Genomic DNA, 18,651 nt, shown 5'->3' with positions numbered 1-18,651 from the left:
ACAACAGAGTAAAATGGCTACAGTCAATGTACATACGTGAGAATATTCGCTTGCGCAACCTGGTCCAGTCCTCCGCTCATCAGGTAGATAGCGTTAAGAGTCTTCTGACCGGCCAGGCAGCAACAGGCTTTTTATACATTACTTCCAAAAGCAATACAATGGATACTGTAATCCCTTTGTCCATTGGACACAGAGATGCATCTTTACATTACAGGAAAGGTCATAGGTTGATTTGAAAAGGTGGGCGATGTCTTTCTCAACTGCTCTTGTGGGTGGTCTCCTCTAGGTTCCCGCCGCATACATAATATACAGTAAATACAGTTTATATCTATATTCTGCTTCTGCACATAACTATACGCAGGAACATGCAATCTTCCTCTAACCAACACCGGAATGTTACCCTTAAAATACCCTACAGCTGGATGCTAGACATCACCTTATAACCTTAGTCTGTCCCTTCCTATCATGCAAAGGCGAATCCCTTTGTTCTGGAATCATTTAGACTGTTGATACTTGCTGATGTGGTGCAGGGGGGCTATGTGTACAATGTGCACTATTTGGGTTAAATATGTAATGTTTTGATAACCCTCTATGCGCTCACAAACTCCGCCGTAAATACCCATACCACGCACAGGACCGCGGGAGCGATCATACGCAAATTGCGGATATGTGCACGCACGGCGGAACAAGTGCACGCGCAGCGGGCATGTGTGTGTTGTTAGTATGTGGTGTATGTACTGGAATATTTTTCGACTTTGACACTGCTTTGCGTCTTGATTTATAATGGCTCTGTGCCCTGCTCTCATATATACTCATTCATGAATAATTGTGTTTTTTTTATGGAGGCTAGGAGCACCTACCCTGTTATGTTTTATGTTCGTTACAACTTGCCCGCGTGTTAGTCTGACGCGGGAAGATCTAAACCCGGAAGTTCACCTCGCCTGTGTGCGTAACATAGGAGTGTACTTCCTTACCGGAGTATATTCTCTATGTTTGTTTCCCCAGTTGTTCCTTCCCCCCCCCCCCCCCCTCTTCCCTTTCACAACTCCGATCTTCTTGTATCTTTTATTTTATTATCATGTGGAATATTTTCAATAAGTGGTCTGGGATTCTGTTTTGCTTGCTTACTTATATATTATCTCATGTATGGCTAGTCTAACATTAGGCTCTCTCAATGTCGGTGGCTTTCATTCCCCAGCTAAGAGGAAGAAGATATTGATATACCTGAACAGAACGCAAATTGATATAGCATTCTTACAGGAAACCCACCTGCTACCCCCTGAAATGTTAAAGCTAAACACACTATGCTGGAAAGTTCTTTTGTCTGCCCCGTTCACCTCTAAAGCTAGAGGTGTAGCTGTCATAGTGAAGGCATCCTTAGCAACCATTGTGCATTGTGCACTCCTCGTCAATCGACCCCCAGGGTCGCTATATAATAGCCGATGTGTCAATTGATCAATCTAGATATATATTATGTAATGTTTATGCCCCGAATGTATATTCTAGGGATTTTTTTTGTTAAAATTGTGTCCAAATTGTACACATATGGGTCTGTCCCTATCCTCTTAGGGGGGGATTTTAACATAGTGGCATGTCCACAGATGGACATTTCCTCCCCTATACGTGACAAACGCCGGGCCCCAAAGCTAGGCATACCTTACATTCTCCAGCAACTTCATCTGGTAGATGTGTGGAGAGCTTCCCACCCTCTGGAGCATGATTTCACTTGTCTGTCTGCAGCTCATGGTACTCTTTCCAGGATAGATTACATTTTTATGTCTGAGCATTTATTTACACGTCTCCTTGATTCTAATATAGAACCTATTTGTGTGTCCGATCATGCTCTGTGTTGGATTAATATTGCTTTGGTTACTGATAAGGGCCCATACAAACAATGGCGTTTCCCCTCCCACTTATCTCACTCCTTAAAGTTTAGAGCTGCATTGGAAACCGTCTGGGTAAATGATCAATTTCACAATGCTGATATCGCATCTTCTTCCCCCACACTTTTTTGGCTAGCCTTTAAACCTGTGCTTAGAGGAGAGATTATTTCTTATTGCGCACATAAAGACAAACTGTTTCGCTCCTCCTACGTAGAATTACAAACCAATCTGACTGATTCTTACCAGTTATTTAAGACTACACCTACCTCAGCCAATAAACTGACATATTTGTCCCAAAAGCCGGCTTTTGATAATATGTTATCCCAAGCGGAGTCCAAATATACTTTTAACTCCCTTTGAAGAAGTCTGATGAGACGAAACGCGTTGGGTTTCCTGCACTAATCCCTTGCTGTTTTTGAGTTAAGTTAAACTCCTTATCCTTTTAATACTTGGTCCTGACTTTTATGTTTGTATGTTTTTATGCTTTTTTGCAAAAGAACTTGTTTTACTCTCATATATATTAAAAAACCTTTTTTATAAATTTTATACATGTATATATTTTTTGGCTTTTAAATTTACCATTTTTTAGCAACACTGAGCGCCGAACCCTATCTCTCCATTTTTCCATACTTTTAACTCTGCCTGCAAATTTCATAGACATGGAAATAGGTCGGGGAAGCTTTTATCCAACCTACTTGGGGGCCAACTCACCTCTAGTACGATTAAAGCTCTTAAAGATAAGAATGGTAAGACCACTTCTTGTGGCAAGGGAATCTCCAATATTTTGCATGCCTTTTACTCTGAGTTATATGCCTCATCGGAAACTAGTATTGGAGATGGCGTTGCCTTTTGGGACAAAGTGACCCTCCCCCACATGTCCCCAGATCAAGCCTCATCCCTAATGCAGCCCATATTTATTGATGAAATACGACGTGCTATTAAACAACTTAAAACCAATAAAGCTCCAGGCCTAGATGGAATCTCAAATGACTTCTATAAGATTTTAGGCCCTAAAATAGAAGATACCCTTCCAGCCTTTTTTAATTTACTTATATCAGGATCTGAACCCCCTCTATACTTTTAATCTGCCCTGTTGAAACTCTTACATAAACCTGGACGCGACCCTCTCTTACCCGGCTCCTATCGTCCAATTTCCCTCCTGAACACAGATTATAAACTATATACCAAAATTTTAGCTGATAGACTTAAACTCATTCTTCCAACTATCATACACGAAGACCAAACAGGGTTTATTATGGGTCGTCACTCTGTAGGGAATGTTAGAAAAGTCCTCACGGTTATGCAATGGCTAGAATCCTCTAACCAAAAAAGTCCCAGCGCAATTTTATCACTCGATGCAGAAAAAGCCTTCGATCTGGTAGCATGGGAACACTTATTTAATTGTATGCGCAGATTTGGCACCCCCAATGAATTTATTCTGACACTGCAAAGGCTATATAAGGGCTCCTCTACACAAATTTTAAGTAATTGCTACCTTTCCCACCCTTTTTCTATTTTACAGGGCACGAGACAAGGTTGCCCTCTCTCTCCCCTCCTCCTCGCTATGGCGTTGGAACCACTGGCAGCAGCCCTCCGTTCAAATTCCCTGTTTACTGGTATTAAAATTAATGATGCAGAGGTCAAGTTGAGCCTCTTTGCAGATGACATGTTGTTATTTATATCTCAGCCATTACAGTCGCTTACTGCTATTATATCCACTATAGACAATTTTAGTGCGTTTTCAGGTTTTAAGGTGAATTATTCAAAATCAAGGCTCCTACCTATAGTGACGGAAGCTAATTATTTTTCATCACACCCCACCTTAGCCAGGTTTGCTATTTGTCACACCCCTCTTAAATATCTTGGGATTATTATTCCAACTACTTTAAATTCACTTTATTCAGTCAACTTTCCGCCAATACTGGCTTCAATTGTAAAATTAATCAACCATTGGACACATTTGCCCCTTTCATTATCCGGTAGAATTGCTGTCATAAAAAGTGTGTTATTTCCCAAACTTTCGTATATACTACAAATGCTTCCCCTTTGTCTTTCAAGACGGGATACCAAAGCCCTAAATGCTCAATTTACTAAATTTATGTGGCAATGTAAGAAGCCACGCATTGCTTTTTCAAAATTGATTCTTCCAAAGGCGCAGGAAGGCTTTGCTGTACCAGATGTTACCACTTTCACCCAAGCAACTCATTTTCGATATATCTCAGACTAGTTGGAGCAAACCTCCGTATTTAACAATACTGCGCTAGAAGATGCACTTTTCTTCCCTTTTTCCTCTAACGCATTATTGCACTCTCCCAAATCATTGATCCATGCACCCATTCACTCAAATATATTATTTGCAGATGTTTATAGAAGTTGGTGTGCCATCAATAAACGCTTACACAGGGATCATACTGACACTCCTTTTGCTACCTTTTGGGGAAATCCCAGTTTTATTCCAGGTCTAGATAATTCGTTGTATCTGAACTGGAAAGCGAAGGGGATAATAGCGGTAAAAGACATCTTTGATCCGGGTTGCACCATCCGCACTTTTGATTATCTCCAAAATACTTTTGGTCTACAGAGAGGGTGGTTCTTTATGTATTTACAGGCTAGGCACTATGCTCAAACCAAAACTGTAAAACCAAGTGTGTCCCAACCCAAAGATGTGATTCTAGAAACTATGGCTTACATTAAAATCAAACCATACAAAATTTGTTATTTATATCCATTTTTGTTGGAGCCATCTACGGTAGCAGTTTGGTCTCGCTCCCTCAGGAGCTGGACTCGAGACATCCCTTCCATTCAGTCATCTACTGTTTGGACTGATCATTGTGAGGCCACCCTTAAACGTATCCCCTCTGCGACACTGCAGGAAACACATCTAAGGATTATACATAGGGCATACATCTTATACATAGGGCATACATCTCTCAAGCGCAGAGAAAATTTATGGTAGCAGAAGAAACGGGCAGATGCCCAAAATGTAATACCAGTAAAGCTGATTTTTTTCATAACTTCTGGGAATGTAGGAAGATCAGACGATTTTGGGATAAAGTTGTCACATATCAATAAACTTTTTTCTCTATGTCTTATCAAAGCCCCAATCCCTTGCCTTCTATTGAATTTCGATGAATGGGATTTAGGACTATGCAAAACTATATTGTCTCCTATATTAACGGTTATTTTGACCATCGCCAGTAAACTTATTTTACGGCACTGGATCTCTAGATCCCCCCCTTTTCTACGCAAACTTCAGTCAGATATTTTAAAAATACTTTATTATGAACGAAGTGCTGCATTACCAGACTGGTGTAGTAAAGTTTTATAAAAAATGGGGTGACTATATAGTTCGACTTCCCCAGAGTATACAAGATCAACTTCAAACAGTGTTTGAGGGCACTGGTTGGTTTTTAAGGCAGAAAGCTAATGTAATTCCTATCCACCACGATAACTTAGTTTTGTATTTCGGAGTTACCACTGCCTTTTCCCTCCTTCCCTCTGTTTTGTGTTCCTCCCCACCCTTCCCCCTTTTTATTCTTAGCATACCTCTCATAATTTTTTCTGATGTTATCCATTTATGCCTGGTACATTGGATTTGAATAACAAGACTGATTGTAATTTCTTTCATCATTCTTTTGGATGTAGCAAATGTTCTGTACACCGTGGTCCTTTGCCCCAATTTTTGGGCATTATTTTGCACTGACTATCATCCTTTGTTTTTTGTTTTTCTTCTCATTGTACTTTGATGCCTTGAAGTTAACAATGTACCAATATTGTCGACATGTTATTGATTTTATATATATCAATGGAAAAATTTCGTAAAACCCAATAAATCGTTTATTCCCCAAAAAAAAAAAAAATGACAGGGGCGTGCAAGAGATGCTGTTGGTGCCCCGAAGAATTCCGGGCCACTTTCGGCATTCAGCCACCGCGTGCCAAAGACTGGAGCACCAGCAAACACTCCTGAACCTGCCCCGCCATCATCTGAAGCAAGAGGTGGTAACGAGGTGGAATTCAACCCTCTATATGCTTCAGAAGATGGAGGAGCAGCAAAAGGCCATTCAAGCCTATACAGCTACCTACGATATAGGCAAAGGAGGGGGAATGCACCTGACTCAAGCGCAGTGGAGAATGATTTCAACGTTGTGCAAGGTTCTGCAACCCTTTGAACTTGCCACACGTGAAGTCAGTTCAGACACTGCCAGCCTGAGTCAGGTCATTCCCCTCATCAGGCTTTTGCAGAAGAAGCTGGAGAGATTGAAGGAGGAGCTAAAACAGAGCAATTCCGCTAGGCATGTGGGACTTGTGGATGGAGCCCTTCATTCGCTTAACCAGGATTCACGGGTGGTCAATCTGTTGAAATCAGAGCACTACATGTATCCTAGATTTAAAACCTACGTTGTATCTCTCTTTCCGGCAGACACAAGTCTGCAGAGGTTCAAAGACCTGCTGGTGAGACACTTGTCAAGTCAAGCGGAACGTGACCCGTCAACAGCTTCTCCTTCACATTCTCCCACAACTGGGGCTGCGAGGAAAAGGCTAAGAATTCCGAGCCCACCCGCTGGCGGTGATGCAGGGCAGTCTGGAGCGAGTGCTGACATCAGGTCCGGACTGAAGGAACTGCCAACGATTACTGACATGTCTTCTACTGTCACTGCATATGATTCTGTCACCATTGAAAGAATGGTGGAGGATTATATGAGTGACCGCATCCATGTAGGCACGTCAGACAGTCCGTACGTATACTGGCAGGAAAAAGAGGCAATTTGGAGGCCCTTGCAGAAACTGGCTTTATTTTACCTAAATTGCCCCCCCTCCAGTGTGTACTCCGAAAGAGTGTTTAGTGCAGCCGCTCACCTTGTCAGCAATCGGCTTGCGAGGTTACTTCCAGAAAATGTGGAGAAGATGATGTTCATCAAAATGAATTATAATCAATTCCTCCATAGAGACATTCACCAGCAATTGCCTCCAGAAAGTACACAGGGACCTGAGATGGTGGATTCCAGTGGGGACGAATTAATAATCTGTGAGGAGGGGGATGTACACAGTGAAAGGGGTGAGGAATCGGAGGATGAGGAGGAGGTGGACATCTTGCCTCTGTAGAGCCAGTTTGTGCAAGGAGAGATTGATTGCTTCTTTTTTGGTGGGGGCCCAAACCAACCAGTCATTTCAGTCACAGTCGTGTGGCAGACCCTGTCGCTGAAATGATGGGTTTGTTAAAGTGTGCATGTCCTGTTTATACAACATAAGGGTGGGTGGGAGGGCCCAAGGACAATTCCATCTTGCACCTCTTTTTTCTTTCATTTATCTTTGCATCATGTGCTGTTTGGGGACTATTTTTTAAATCTGCCATCCTGTCTGACACTGCAGTGCCACTCCTAGATGGGCCAGGTGTTTGTGTCGGCCACTTGGGTCGCTTAGCTTAGCCATCCAGGGACCTTGGTGCACCTCTTTATTTCTTTGCATCATGTGCTGTTTGGGGACTATTTTTTAAATCGGCCATCCTGTCTGACACTGCAGTGCCACTCCTAGATGGGCCAGGTGTTTGTGTCGGCCACTTGGGTCGCTTAGCTTAGTCATCCAGCGAATTTTAGGACTAAAAATAATATTGTGAGGTGTGAGGTGTTCAGAATAGACTGGAAATGAGTGGAAATTATGGTTATTGAGGTTAATAATACTATGGGATCAAAATGACCCCCAAATTCTATGATTTAAGCTGTTTTTGAGGGTTTTTTGTAAAAAAAAAAAAATGAATCCAAAACACACCCGAATCTGACAAAAAAATTTCATGGAGGTTTGGCCAAAACGCGTCTGAATCCAAAACACGGCCGCGGAACCGAATCCAAAACCAAAACACAAAACCCGAAAAATTTCCAGTGCACATCACTAGTTAATTGATAAGAAAGGTGTTTCACCACAGGTGATGGCAATCATACATTACCAGGAAAGTCCAGGAACAGAGCATTTTCTCCCTCATGGAGAGGGTCAGGTAGGCAAGTATGCACTACAGTATATATAGACTATTACTGCAGACTATTGGAACTTTCTTGCTTAAGTTTTATTCGGTAAATACTGCAGACTATTGCACATTACATTGCATGGTTAAAAGTTTAGAAAGTTGTTCTCACTGGCGTGCGCAGCACATTTTATTAGGGGGTGCACCGTCGGAGGGGTGTGTCTAGCACTGCTTTTTGGCCGTGTCTAGCACCATCTATTGATGGTCAACGCATATAAAATATCCACCTTTGTACCAATCCTAATAAAGCAGATACATTGTCAGATGTTGTGGTGTGCACCAAACAAACACCCCTGATGGCACTCACTGCAATTACACTGCTCCTCCTCAGCCTGGTCTGGCTCACCCTCTCTTTCCTCTGCAAGCTGCAGCAGCTTACTTACAAGTCAGTCACTCACTGACACTGACTGTCGCAGACTAGTACTGCTGCTGCTGGAAAAAACGAGTGACGTGTCAATGCTGCTGCCGACCGCCTGCCAGTACTGAATTTGTCTTCCTAAGAGGAATGCTGGCTGCATGCTGCTCCTCATCAGTGGCTGGCATTGGCATAACATAGAAGGAGAGAGGTGGGCATGTGGCGGGTGGGCATGCGAGCAGCATGACATAATCACGTCACATAACGCTGTTTTTGTACATGGAGGTGGAGCTGGGAATTTGAAAGCCGGTGTCAGTGGCACCCTTAATTAACCCAGGCGTCCGGTCAGTAATGCAGTCCTGACAGGGCGCAGCGCAGAGGGGACAGTAATCAGCCTGCTCGGCGATCACTGCATCAGGCATGTGAGATAGCAGTGCCAGACATTAGGGGGTGCCTGTGCGCACCAGGCACCCCCCCTGCGCACACCTATGGTTGTTCTAAGTGGATTAATATCTGTAATCTGCTAAAAACTTATAGTGATTGAGTGAGGTTTTACTGACCTTACATTTGTTAGATTTGATGAACACCTTTTGCTGGAGGTGGGGGGTTGCTGTGTGGGGGAGGGGGTTGTAATCAGAAATAACATGTGTCTGTAGACTTACTTATTCAGTATAGGTTAGTACGCTGCAGTGCCTAGTATATGAAGTGGCTAGTTATTAAGTGGCAGCTAAAATCTATAGCAGTGTTATACCTGTGTTACACCGAAGGAAAACAGAAGGCAAACAAACTAACAAGATAACTGAAGGACTGCATTATAAAACCACAAAACTCAGGATCATTATGTGGCCTCTCCTCACTTCTACCATGAGAACACCAAGACCAGGATTACCACCTCTCTGGCTGAGAACATCAAGTCTGCCCCTGGGCCTAACCATCAAGATGAACAGGGAACTGTGGGGGCAGAGCACCAGGGCCAGGCTCAGCAGGGACATCCCCATTGCTTCTGAGTATGCCCCCCACATTCTCCTACCCACCCATACTATGATCTTACCAAAATAATGTTATCCCAATTTTACTTCTGCCACTAGTTACCTGCTATTGTTTATTCCTCCCCTCCCCCTCCCCCGTTTTTTTATTCTTCCTCTCTGCCACCCCACCGTGTGTTTTTCCTGTAATGTTTACCTCCACTGATTGCACACCCTGCCATTACGCCCTACATGCAGGGTACATCATACCACTACATAAGCGTCAGTTTTCCCATATATGAACTTGGCCCTTTTATGGCTCACCTCCCACAGTGTAACCTCCAAAGTGCGCCCAACATGGCTGCCCCATATGGTACACTTGTGGATGGGATGAAAAATACATAGGCCTGATTGTTTTGATGGAACCCTACTCTGAACTGTAGGACTCTGAAATCACCCCCATTTTGTGTCATCTCTTCTAGGGGTGGACTATTCCACCCTGGGTAATCCTACGCTGAGCGCCCAAGATGGCTGCCGCACCTGGTACCTTGTGAGGGTGGAATACACAACCCTTGGAAGGTATTACCCCAAATGCCTACACCAATCCTGCATTATGCTTTCTGTGTGCTTAAGGTTTTCTTTTTTGTCTGTGTGGCTTATCTATTGTTGTATTACTCAAATCCTCTGTATCATGTGCATTGTTTTTGATATCTGTAAAGCGCCTTGAGTCCTGTTGGAGAAAGAGCGCTATATAAATAAAATTATTATTATTTTTTATTATTATTATTATTATTATTATACAGGCTAGAAGGGGAGGGGGCACTACAGTATATACAGGCTAGGAGGCGAGGGGACACTACAGTATATATAGGCTAGGATGGGAGGGGACACTACAGTATATACAGACTAGGAGGGGAGGGGGGGCACACTGATGCATATACAGACTAGGGGGGCACACTGATGCATATACAGACTAGGAGGGGAGGGGGGGCACACTGATGTATATACAGACTGGGAGGGGAAGGGGCACACTACAGTATATAAGGCTAGGAGGGGAGGGGGCACACTACAGTATATACAGGCTAGGAGGGGAGGGGGCACTATAGTCTATACATTCTAGGAGGGGATGGGGGCACACTACAGTATATACAGGCTAGAAAGGGGGCACATTAATACATATACAGACTAGGAGGGGAGGGGGGCACACTGACGCATATACAGACTAGGAGGGGGCACACGAATACATATACTTCTAAGATCACACTCCTTTTCAGTGGCCATGCCCTCTATTTTAGCGCACCCTACGGTGCTCGCATTTCATTTCCCATTTCGATGAGCACTGTTAAGTAGTTGAAGGTATGGCACTAGCTATGTCATCCATGCCACACCCATGGCACAGGACACCCCCCCCCCCCCTCTTTAGACCACCCCCACTGCAGCACTTGTCACACCTCCTACCAAGGCACACATAAATTTCAGCTCCAGGCCCATGTGGACCTTACAGTCACAAAAAATGGGATAGTCATGGTCCACCTGTGAATAGGATGTGAAACCAAAGTCACAAAAATGAGATGTGTTATATCTACCAGGTATGGGGACAAACCTCCAAGCCATAAGTATCCTGGTACCGGAATTATTCAAAGTCCAGCTTGCAGAAGTAAAATGTATAGTGTGGAATAAAAGAGAGACTGTAATAGCAACTGCAACACAATGCTGAAAACTCTGCAACATAAACACAGAGGAGTGTTATGTGATGATGACTTCTGTCTCATATACTGTCGTCTTCTTGGATATGACTGCGTCCTGAAACTTCTTGATGGGATGGTGACAGGAGTTAAAAATGGCTGCAACTTTGTTGAATTAAATGGAAGTAATGATCATGTGACAGATGCCAGCGCTGTATTATCAAGAAAACACCATTTTGCCATATTACCAGGAAATTATCAATCTGGCCGATATATAACATCACCAAATTTAATCCGTAACTGCACCAGGATAGGATCTTGAAGATTAATCTTTCTCTGACGTCCTAGTGGATGCTGGGAACTCCGTAAGGACCATGGGGATAGCGGGCTCCGAAGGAGGCTGGGCACTCTAGAAAGATCTTAGACTACCTGGTGTGCACTGGCTCCTCCCACTATGACCCTCCTCCAAGCCTCAGTTAGATTTCGTGCCCGGCCGAGGTTGGATGCACACTAGGGGCTCTCCTGAGCTCTTAGAAAGTTATAGTCTTAGAATTTGTTATTTTCAGTGAGACCTGCTGGCAACAGGCTCACTGCAGCGAGGGACTAAGTGGAGAAGAAGCGAACTCGCCTGCTTGCAGCCGGATTGGGCTTCTTAGGCTACTGGACACCATTAGCTCCAGAGGGATCGACCGCAGGCCCAGCCTTGATGTTCGGTCCCGGAGCCGCGCCGCCGTCCCCCTTACAGAGCCAGAAGCAAGAAGATGGTCCGGAAAATCGGCGGCATGAAGACATCCTGTCTTCACCAAGGTAGCGCACAGCACTGCAGCTGTGCGCCATTGCTCCTCATACACACTTCACACTCCGGTCACTGAGGGTGCAGGGCGCTGGGGGGGGGCGCCCTGAGGCAGCAATAAAAACACCTTGGCTGGCTAAAATACCTCAATATATAGCCCCTGGGGCTATATATGAGGTAAATACCCCTGCCAGAATCCCATAAAAAGCGGGAGAATACGCCGCGAAAAAGGGGCGGAGCCTATCTCCTCAGCACACTGGCGCCATTTTTCCCTCACAGCTCGGCTGGAAGGAAGCTCCCTGGCTCTTCCCTGCAATTCTACAGTACAGTAAGAGGGAAAAGAGAGGGGGGGCATTAAAATTGGCACTGTATACAGTATATTATATTGAAAAGCAGCTATTAGGGACATAACTCAGTTAGTCCCTGTATATATATATAGCGCTCTGGTGTGTGCTGGCATACTCTTACTCTGTCCCCCCAAAGGGCTTTTGTGGGTCCTGTCCTCTGTTGGAGCATTCCCTGTGTGTGTGGAGTGACTGTCGGTACGGCTGTGTCGACATGTTTGAGGAGGATAATGATGTGGAGGGGGAGCAGATGCCTTTAGCAGGGATGTCACCCCCTGGGGGTCAGACACCTGAGTGGATGGTATTATGGCAGGAAATGAGTGCACGTATAGACTCCTTACATAAAAAATTTGACGACATGCCGACTGTGGGACAGCCGAGTCTTCAGCTCGTGCCTGTCCAGGTGTCTCAAAAGTCATCAGGGGCTCTGAAACGCCCGCTATCTCAGGTGGCACAAGTAGATGTCGACACGGATACTGACACCAGTGTCGACGACGATGAGTCAAATTTAATGCCCGTTAAGGCCATTCACTGCATGATTGAGGCAATGAAAGAGGTGTTAAATATTTCTGATTTACATCCAGGTACCACAAAAAAGGGTATTATGTTTGGGGAGAAAAAACTACCTGTAGTTTTTCCCCCGTCAGATGAATTAAATGAAGTGTGTGAAGAAGCGTGGGCTTCCCCAGATAAGAAATTGGTAATTCCTAAGAAGCTACTAATGGCGTTCCCTTTCCCGCCAGAGGATAGGTTACGTTGGGAAACACCCCCGAAGGTGGATAAAGCGCTCACACGTTTGTCTAAAAAGGTGGCACTACCGTCCCAGGATACGGCCGCCCTTAAGGAACCTGTTGATAGAAAGCAGGAGGCGATTCTGAAGTCTGTATATACACACTCAGGCATTATACTCAGACCAGCTATTGCGTCAGCATGGATGTGCAGTGCTGCCGCTGCGTGGTCAGATAAACTGTCAGAAGATATTGACACGTTAGACAGAGACACGATCCTGCTAACAATTGACCATATCAAAGACTCAGTCTTATACATGAGAGATGCACAGAGGGAAATCTGCCGGCTGGCATCTAAAGTAAGTGCATTATCCATCTCTGCTAGGAGATGCTTATGGACTCGCCAGTGGACTGGAGATGCAGATTCCAAAAGGCACATGGAAGTTTTGCCTTATAAGGGGGAGGAATTATTTGGGGATGGTCTCTCCGACCTAGTTTCCACAGCAACGTCTGGGAAGTCAGCATTTTTACCCCATGTCCCCTCACAGCCTAAGAAGGCGCCATTTTATCAGGTTCAGTCCTTTCGGTCCCAGAAAAATAAGCGGGGAAAAGGAGGGTCTTTTCTGTCAAGAGGCAGAGGCAGGGGAAAAAGGCTGCAGCAAACAGCAGGTTCCCAGGAACAAAAGTCCTCCCCCGCTTCCTCTTCCAAGTCCGCCGCATGACGGTGGGGCTTCACAGGCGGAGCCAGGTACGGTGGGGGCCCGCCTCAGGAATTTCAGCGATCAGTGGGCTCGCTCACAGGTGGATCCCTGGATCCTTCAAATAGTATCTCAGGGATACAGGCTGGAATTCGAGGCGACTCCACCCCGCCGTTTCCTAAAATCCGCCTTGCCGATTGCTCCCTCAGACAGGGAGGCGGTGCTAGCAGCGATTCACAAGCTGTATTCCCAGCAGGTGATAATCAAGGTACCCCTACTTCAACAAGGCCGGGGTTACTATTCCACACTATTTGTGGTGCCGAAACCGGACGGTTCGGTGAGACCCATTTTAAATTTTAAATCCTTGAACACATACATAAAAAAATTCAAGTTCAAGATGGAATCGCTCAGGGCGGTTATTGCAAGCCTGGACGAAGGGGATTACATGGTATCCCTGGACATCAAGGATGCTTACCTGCATGTCCCCATTTACAATTCTCACCAGGAGTACCTCAGATTTGTGGTACAGGATTGCCATTACCAATTCCAGACGCTGCCGTTTGGACTCTCCACGGCACCGAGGGTATTTACCAAGGTTATGGCGGAAATGATGATACTCCTTCGAAAAAAGGGAGTTTTAATTATCCCATACTTGGACGATCTCCTAATAAAGGCACGATCCAAGGAACAGTTGTTAGTGGGAGTAGCACTATCTCAGGAAGTGCTGAGCCAGCACGGTTGGATTCTGAATATCCCAAAGTCACAGCTGGTCCCCACGACACGTCTAATGTTCCTGGGAATGATTCTGGACACGGCCCAGAAAAAAGTGTTTCTCCCGGAGGAGAAAGCCAGGGAGTTGTCTTCTCTAGTCAGAGACCTCCTAAAACCAAAACAGGTATCGGTGCATCACTGCACGCGGGTCCTGGGAAAGATGGTAGCTTCTTACGAAGCAATTCCATTCGGCAGGTTCCATGCCAGAATTTTTCAGTGGGACCTGTTGGACAAGTGGTCCGGATCGCATCTTCAGATGCATCGTTTAATAACCCTGTCTCCACGAACCAGGGTGTCTCTTCTGTGGTGGCTGCACAGTGCTCATCTTCTGGAGGGCCGCAGATTCGGCATACAGGACTGGGTCCTGGTGACCACGGATGCCAGCCTACGAGGCTGGGGGGCAGTCACAAAGGGAAGAAATTTCCAAGGACTATGGTCAAGTCAGGAGACTGCCCTTCACATAAATATTCTGGAACTAAGGGCCATTTACAATGCCCTAAGTCAAGCAAAATCCCTGCTCCTACACCAGCCGGTGCTGATCCAGTCAGACAACATCACGGCAGTCGCCCATGTGAATCGACAGGGCGGCACAAGAAGCAGGACGGCGATGGCAGAAGCCACAAAAATTCTCCGATGGGCGGAGAATCATGTACTAGCACTGTCAGCAGTGTTCATCCCGGGAGTGGACAACTGGGAAGCAGACTTTCTCAGCAGGCACGACCTCCACCCGGGAGAGTGGGGACTTCATCCAGAAGTCTTCCAAATGATTGTAAATCAATGGGGTCGTCCACAGGTGGACATGATGGCGTCCCGCCTAAACAAAAAACTAGAGAAGTATTGCGCCAGGTCAAGAGACCCTCAGGCGATAGCTGTGGACGCTCTAGTGACACCGTGGGTGTACCGGTCAGTTTATGTGTTCCCTCCTCTACCTCTCATACCAAAGGTATTGAGAATAATAAGAAAGCGAGGAGTAAACACAATTCTCGTGGTTCCGGATTGGCCGAGAAGAGCGTGGTACCCGGAACTTCAAGAGATGATATCAGAGGACCCGTGGTCTCTGCCGCTCAGACAGGACCTGCTGCAGCAGGGCCCCTGTCTGTTCCAAGACTTACCGCGGCTGCGTTTGACGGCATGGCGGTTGAACGCCGGATCCTGAAGGAAAAGGGCATTCCGGAGGAAGTCATTCCTACGCTTATTAAAGCCAGGAAAGATGTTACGGCAAAGCATTATCACCGCATATGGCGGAAATATGTTGCATGGTGCGAGGCCAAAAAGGCCCCAACAGAGGAATTTCAACTAGGTCGATTTCTGCATTTCCTGCAAGCAGGAGTGAATATGGGCCTAAAACTGGGCTCCATTAAGGTACAGATCTCGGCTCTGTCAATTTTCTTTCAAAAAGAACTAGCTTCAGTACCTGAAGTTCAGACATTTGTGAAAGGAGTGCTGCATATTCAGCCCCCATTTGTGCCTCCTGTGGCACCTTGGGATCTCAACGTGATGTTGAGTTTCTTAAAATCACATTGGTTTGAGCCACTAAAAACCGTGGATCTGAAATATCTCACGTGGAAAGTGGTCATGTTATTGGCCTTGGCTTCAGCCAGGCGAGTGTCAGAGTTGGCGGCTTTATCATGTAAAAGTCCTTATCTGATTTTCCATATGGATAGGGCAGAATTGAGGACTCGTCCCCAGTTTCTCCCTAAGGTGGTGTCAGCGTTTCACCTGAACCAGCCTATTGTGGTGCCTGCGGCTACTAAGGATTTGGAGGACTCCAAGTTGCTAGACGTTGTCAGGGCCCTGAAAATATATGTTTCCAGGACGGCTGGAGTCAGAAAATCTGACTCGCTGTTTATCCTGTATGCACCCAACAAGCTGGGTGCTCCTGCTTCTAAGCAGACTATTGCTCGTTGGATTTGTAGTACAATTCAGCTTGCACATACTGTGGCAGGCCTGCCACAGCCAAAATCTGTCAATGCCCATTCCACAAGGAAGGTGGGCTCATCTTGGGCGGCTGCCCGAAGGGTCTCGGCTTTACAACTTTGCCGAGCTGCTACTTGGTCAGGGGCAAACACGTTTGCAAAATTCTATAAATTTGATACCCTGGCTGAGGAGGACCTGGAGTTCTCTCATTCGGTGCTGCAGAGTCATCCGCACTCTCCCGCCCGTTTGGGAGCTTTGGTATAATCCCCATGGTCCTTACGGAGTTCCCAGCATCCACTAGGACGTCAGAGAAAATAAGAATTTACTCACCGGTAATTCTATTTCTCGTAGTCCGTAGTGGATGCTGGGCGCCCATCCCAAGTGCAGTTTATCTGCAATACTTGTACATAGTTATTGTTAACTAAATCGGGTTATTGTTGAGCCATCTGTTGAGAGGCTCTATTGTTTCATACTGTTAACTGTGTTTCATATCACGAGTTGTACGGTGTGATTGGTGTGGCTGGTATGAGTCTTACCCGGGATTCAAAATCCTTCCTTATTGTGTACGCTCGTCCGGGCACAGTACCTAACTGAGGCTTGGAGGAGGGTCATAGTGGGAGGAGCCAGTGCACACCAGGTAGTCTAAGATCTTTCTAGAGTGCCCAGCCTCCTTCGGAGCCCGCTATCCCCATGGTCCTTACGGAGTTCCCAGCATCCACTACGGACTGCGAGAAATAGAATTACCGGTGAGTAAATTCTTATTTTCTGATCTGTCAGTGATGTCCATCCCTCAATTGGTGGATTCACAGACACAGACTGCCCTCATTATTCACACAAAGTTTACCTATAACATTGTGATGGTTCTGTCTGTTTGACAGGAATAATCCTTGTTTGGAACAGATGTAACAATACGGAGAGACACTTGCTGCCTGACAGGAATCCTCATCCTATACATAGGTGCGACCATTAACATGAGGTAGTTGTTGCTGTGTGACAGGAGGAATCCCGACTATAGTATGTAACCTGTAACAGGAACAAGGTGCTTGATGTTCCTCCATAGCAGAATGGAAAGGGAAATTAAATTGATTACAAGTTCCCAGCAAAGAATATATATTGTGGAACAGTAAATAGCGCTTAGTGGAAAAAAGCTGTCCAGATGAATTCTAGTGATTCCCAATCACCAATAACAACTGATACAAAACAAAGATTTGAATACACCTTAGGCGCTACCACCATGTAAGTGGATACCACATAGCCATGCTGATGAATTGTCCAAAAGAAATTATTTTCAGTGCTGATGAAATGTCCGTAAAAGATCTTTAAATAACTGTTACACTTCTTCAGGACCAGAGATAAGCAGCACGCGCGCACTGCACGGACACACCGCGTCCGGCAGCCGTGCGACCCCCGCCCACCCAGTGGATAGGGGGATGAGGGCCAGAAGATCATGGAGGCTGCCCCCACAGGAAATGGTCTGTATCGGGTGCAGCACGCGCGCGCCGCACGGACCGCACTGCGGCCGGCAGCCGCGCGACCTCCCGCCCGCCTTTCAGCGGAGAAAGGGGATGAGGGCCTGAGGTCCATGTAGGCTGCCCCCACTGGCATGGGCAGCATCTGCAGCCGCGCGACTCCCCCTCCCGTTGCTGTTGAGTGCCCCCACGAGCAGGTCTTGAACCTGTGACCCGGGGTGAGCCACTGCAGCTCATGAATGTTACTTTTTTTTTTTGGGGAGGCCGCCCCCCTGGGCAGAAGAGAGACACCGGGCAGGACTAGCGCGCCCGCCAGCCGCCCCGACCAGCGGGTGCAGGGACAGCACAAACCCGTTTCCTGCAGGTCGCCTCAGCCGCCTACGTACCCCCCGCACTCCGCCCACCGCCGCAGCTAGCGGCGGAGACGGAGAACGCGGGAGTAAGTGAGCACGGGAGGGCGGACAAGGGCGTCTCCCGCACCACAGCCGCAGCAGGCCTGCCCTGGCTCGGCCGGACCGCATAGGAGTCCAGAAGCCGATCAGGGAGGCCCGCGCTGCGTCCGGGTCTGGCGGCATCACTGCAGGCTCAATGAGAAATAAAAGGGGGAAGATGGGAGGAAGAAGGGAAGAACAGAGGTATGAAAGAGAAATACAGAGAGTGTAAAGCTGAGGAGAGCAGGGAGAAAGAGGATAGAGTAATAGAAGCCAAAGGCAATAAAAACTGAGAAACAGTAGTACTTACAGACACGGAAAACTTGAAAGAGGCAGGATGTCCTGGGTCTGAAGAGTATATGTATGTCAGACCAGCCCCTATACAGAATCCAGCCAATCACAATCCAGGCAGTTTCCCTTACGTTCCTCCCACAAAAACTGTAACCCCTTCCGTGCCAGAGTGATGCATTAAGAGGCGTGTCGCATGCCCAGCCGGTGAGTTTATGTTGTTTCAGCCACATTCATGACCTACGCAGTCTTAAATAACTGTTACACTTTTTCAGGACTTTATTCCTTACAATTCTTCAAGCTTCAGT

This window comes from Pseudophryne corroboree, chromosome 8 (assembly GCF_028390025.1).
Source record: "Pseudophryne corroboree isolate aPseCor3 chromosome 8, aPseCor3.hap2, whole genome shotgun sequence".
Classification (NCBI taxonomy): domain Eukaryota; kingdom Metazoa; phylum Chordata; class Amphibia; order Anura; family Myobatrachidae; genus Pseudophryne; species Pseudophryne corroboree.
This window is presented reverse-complemented; position numbering follows the sequence as displayed.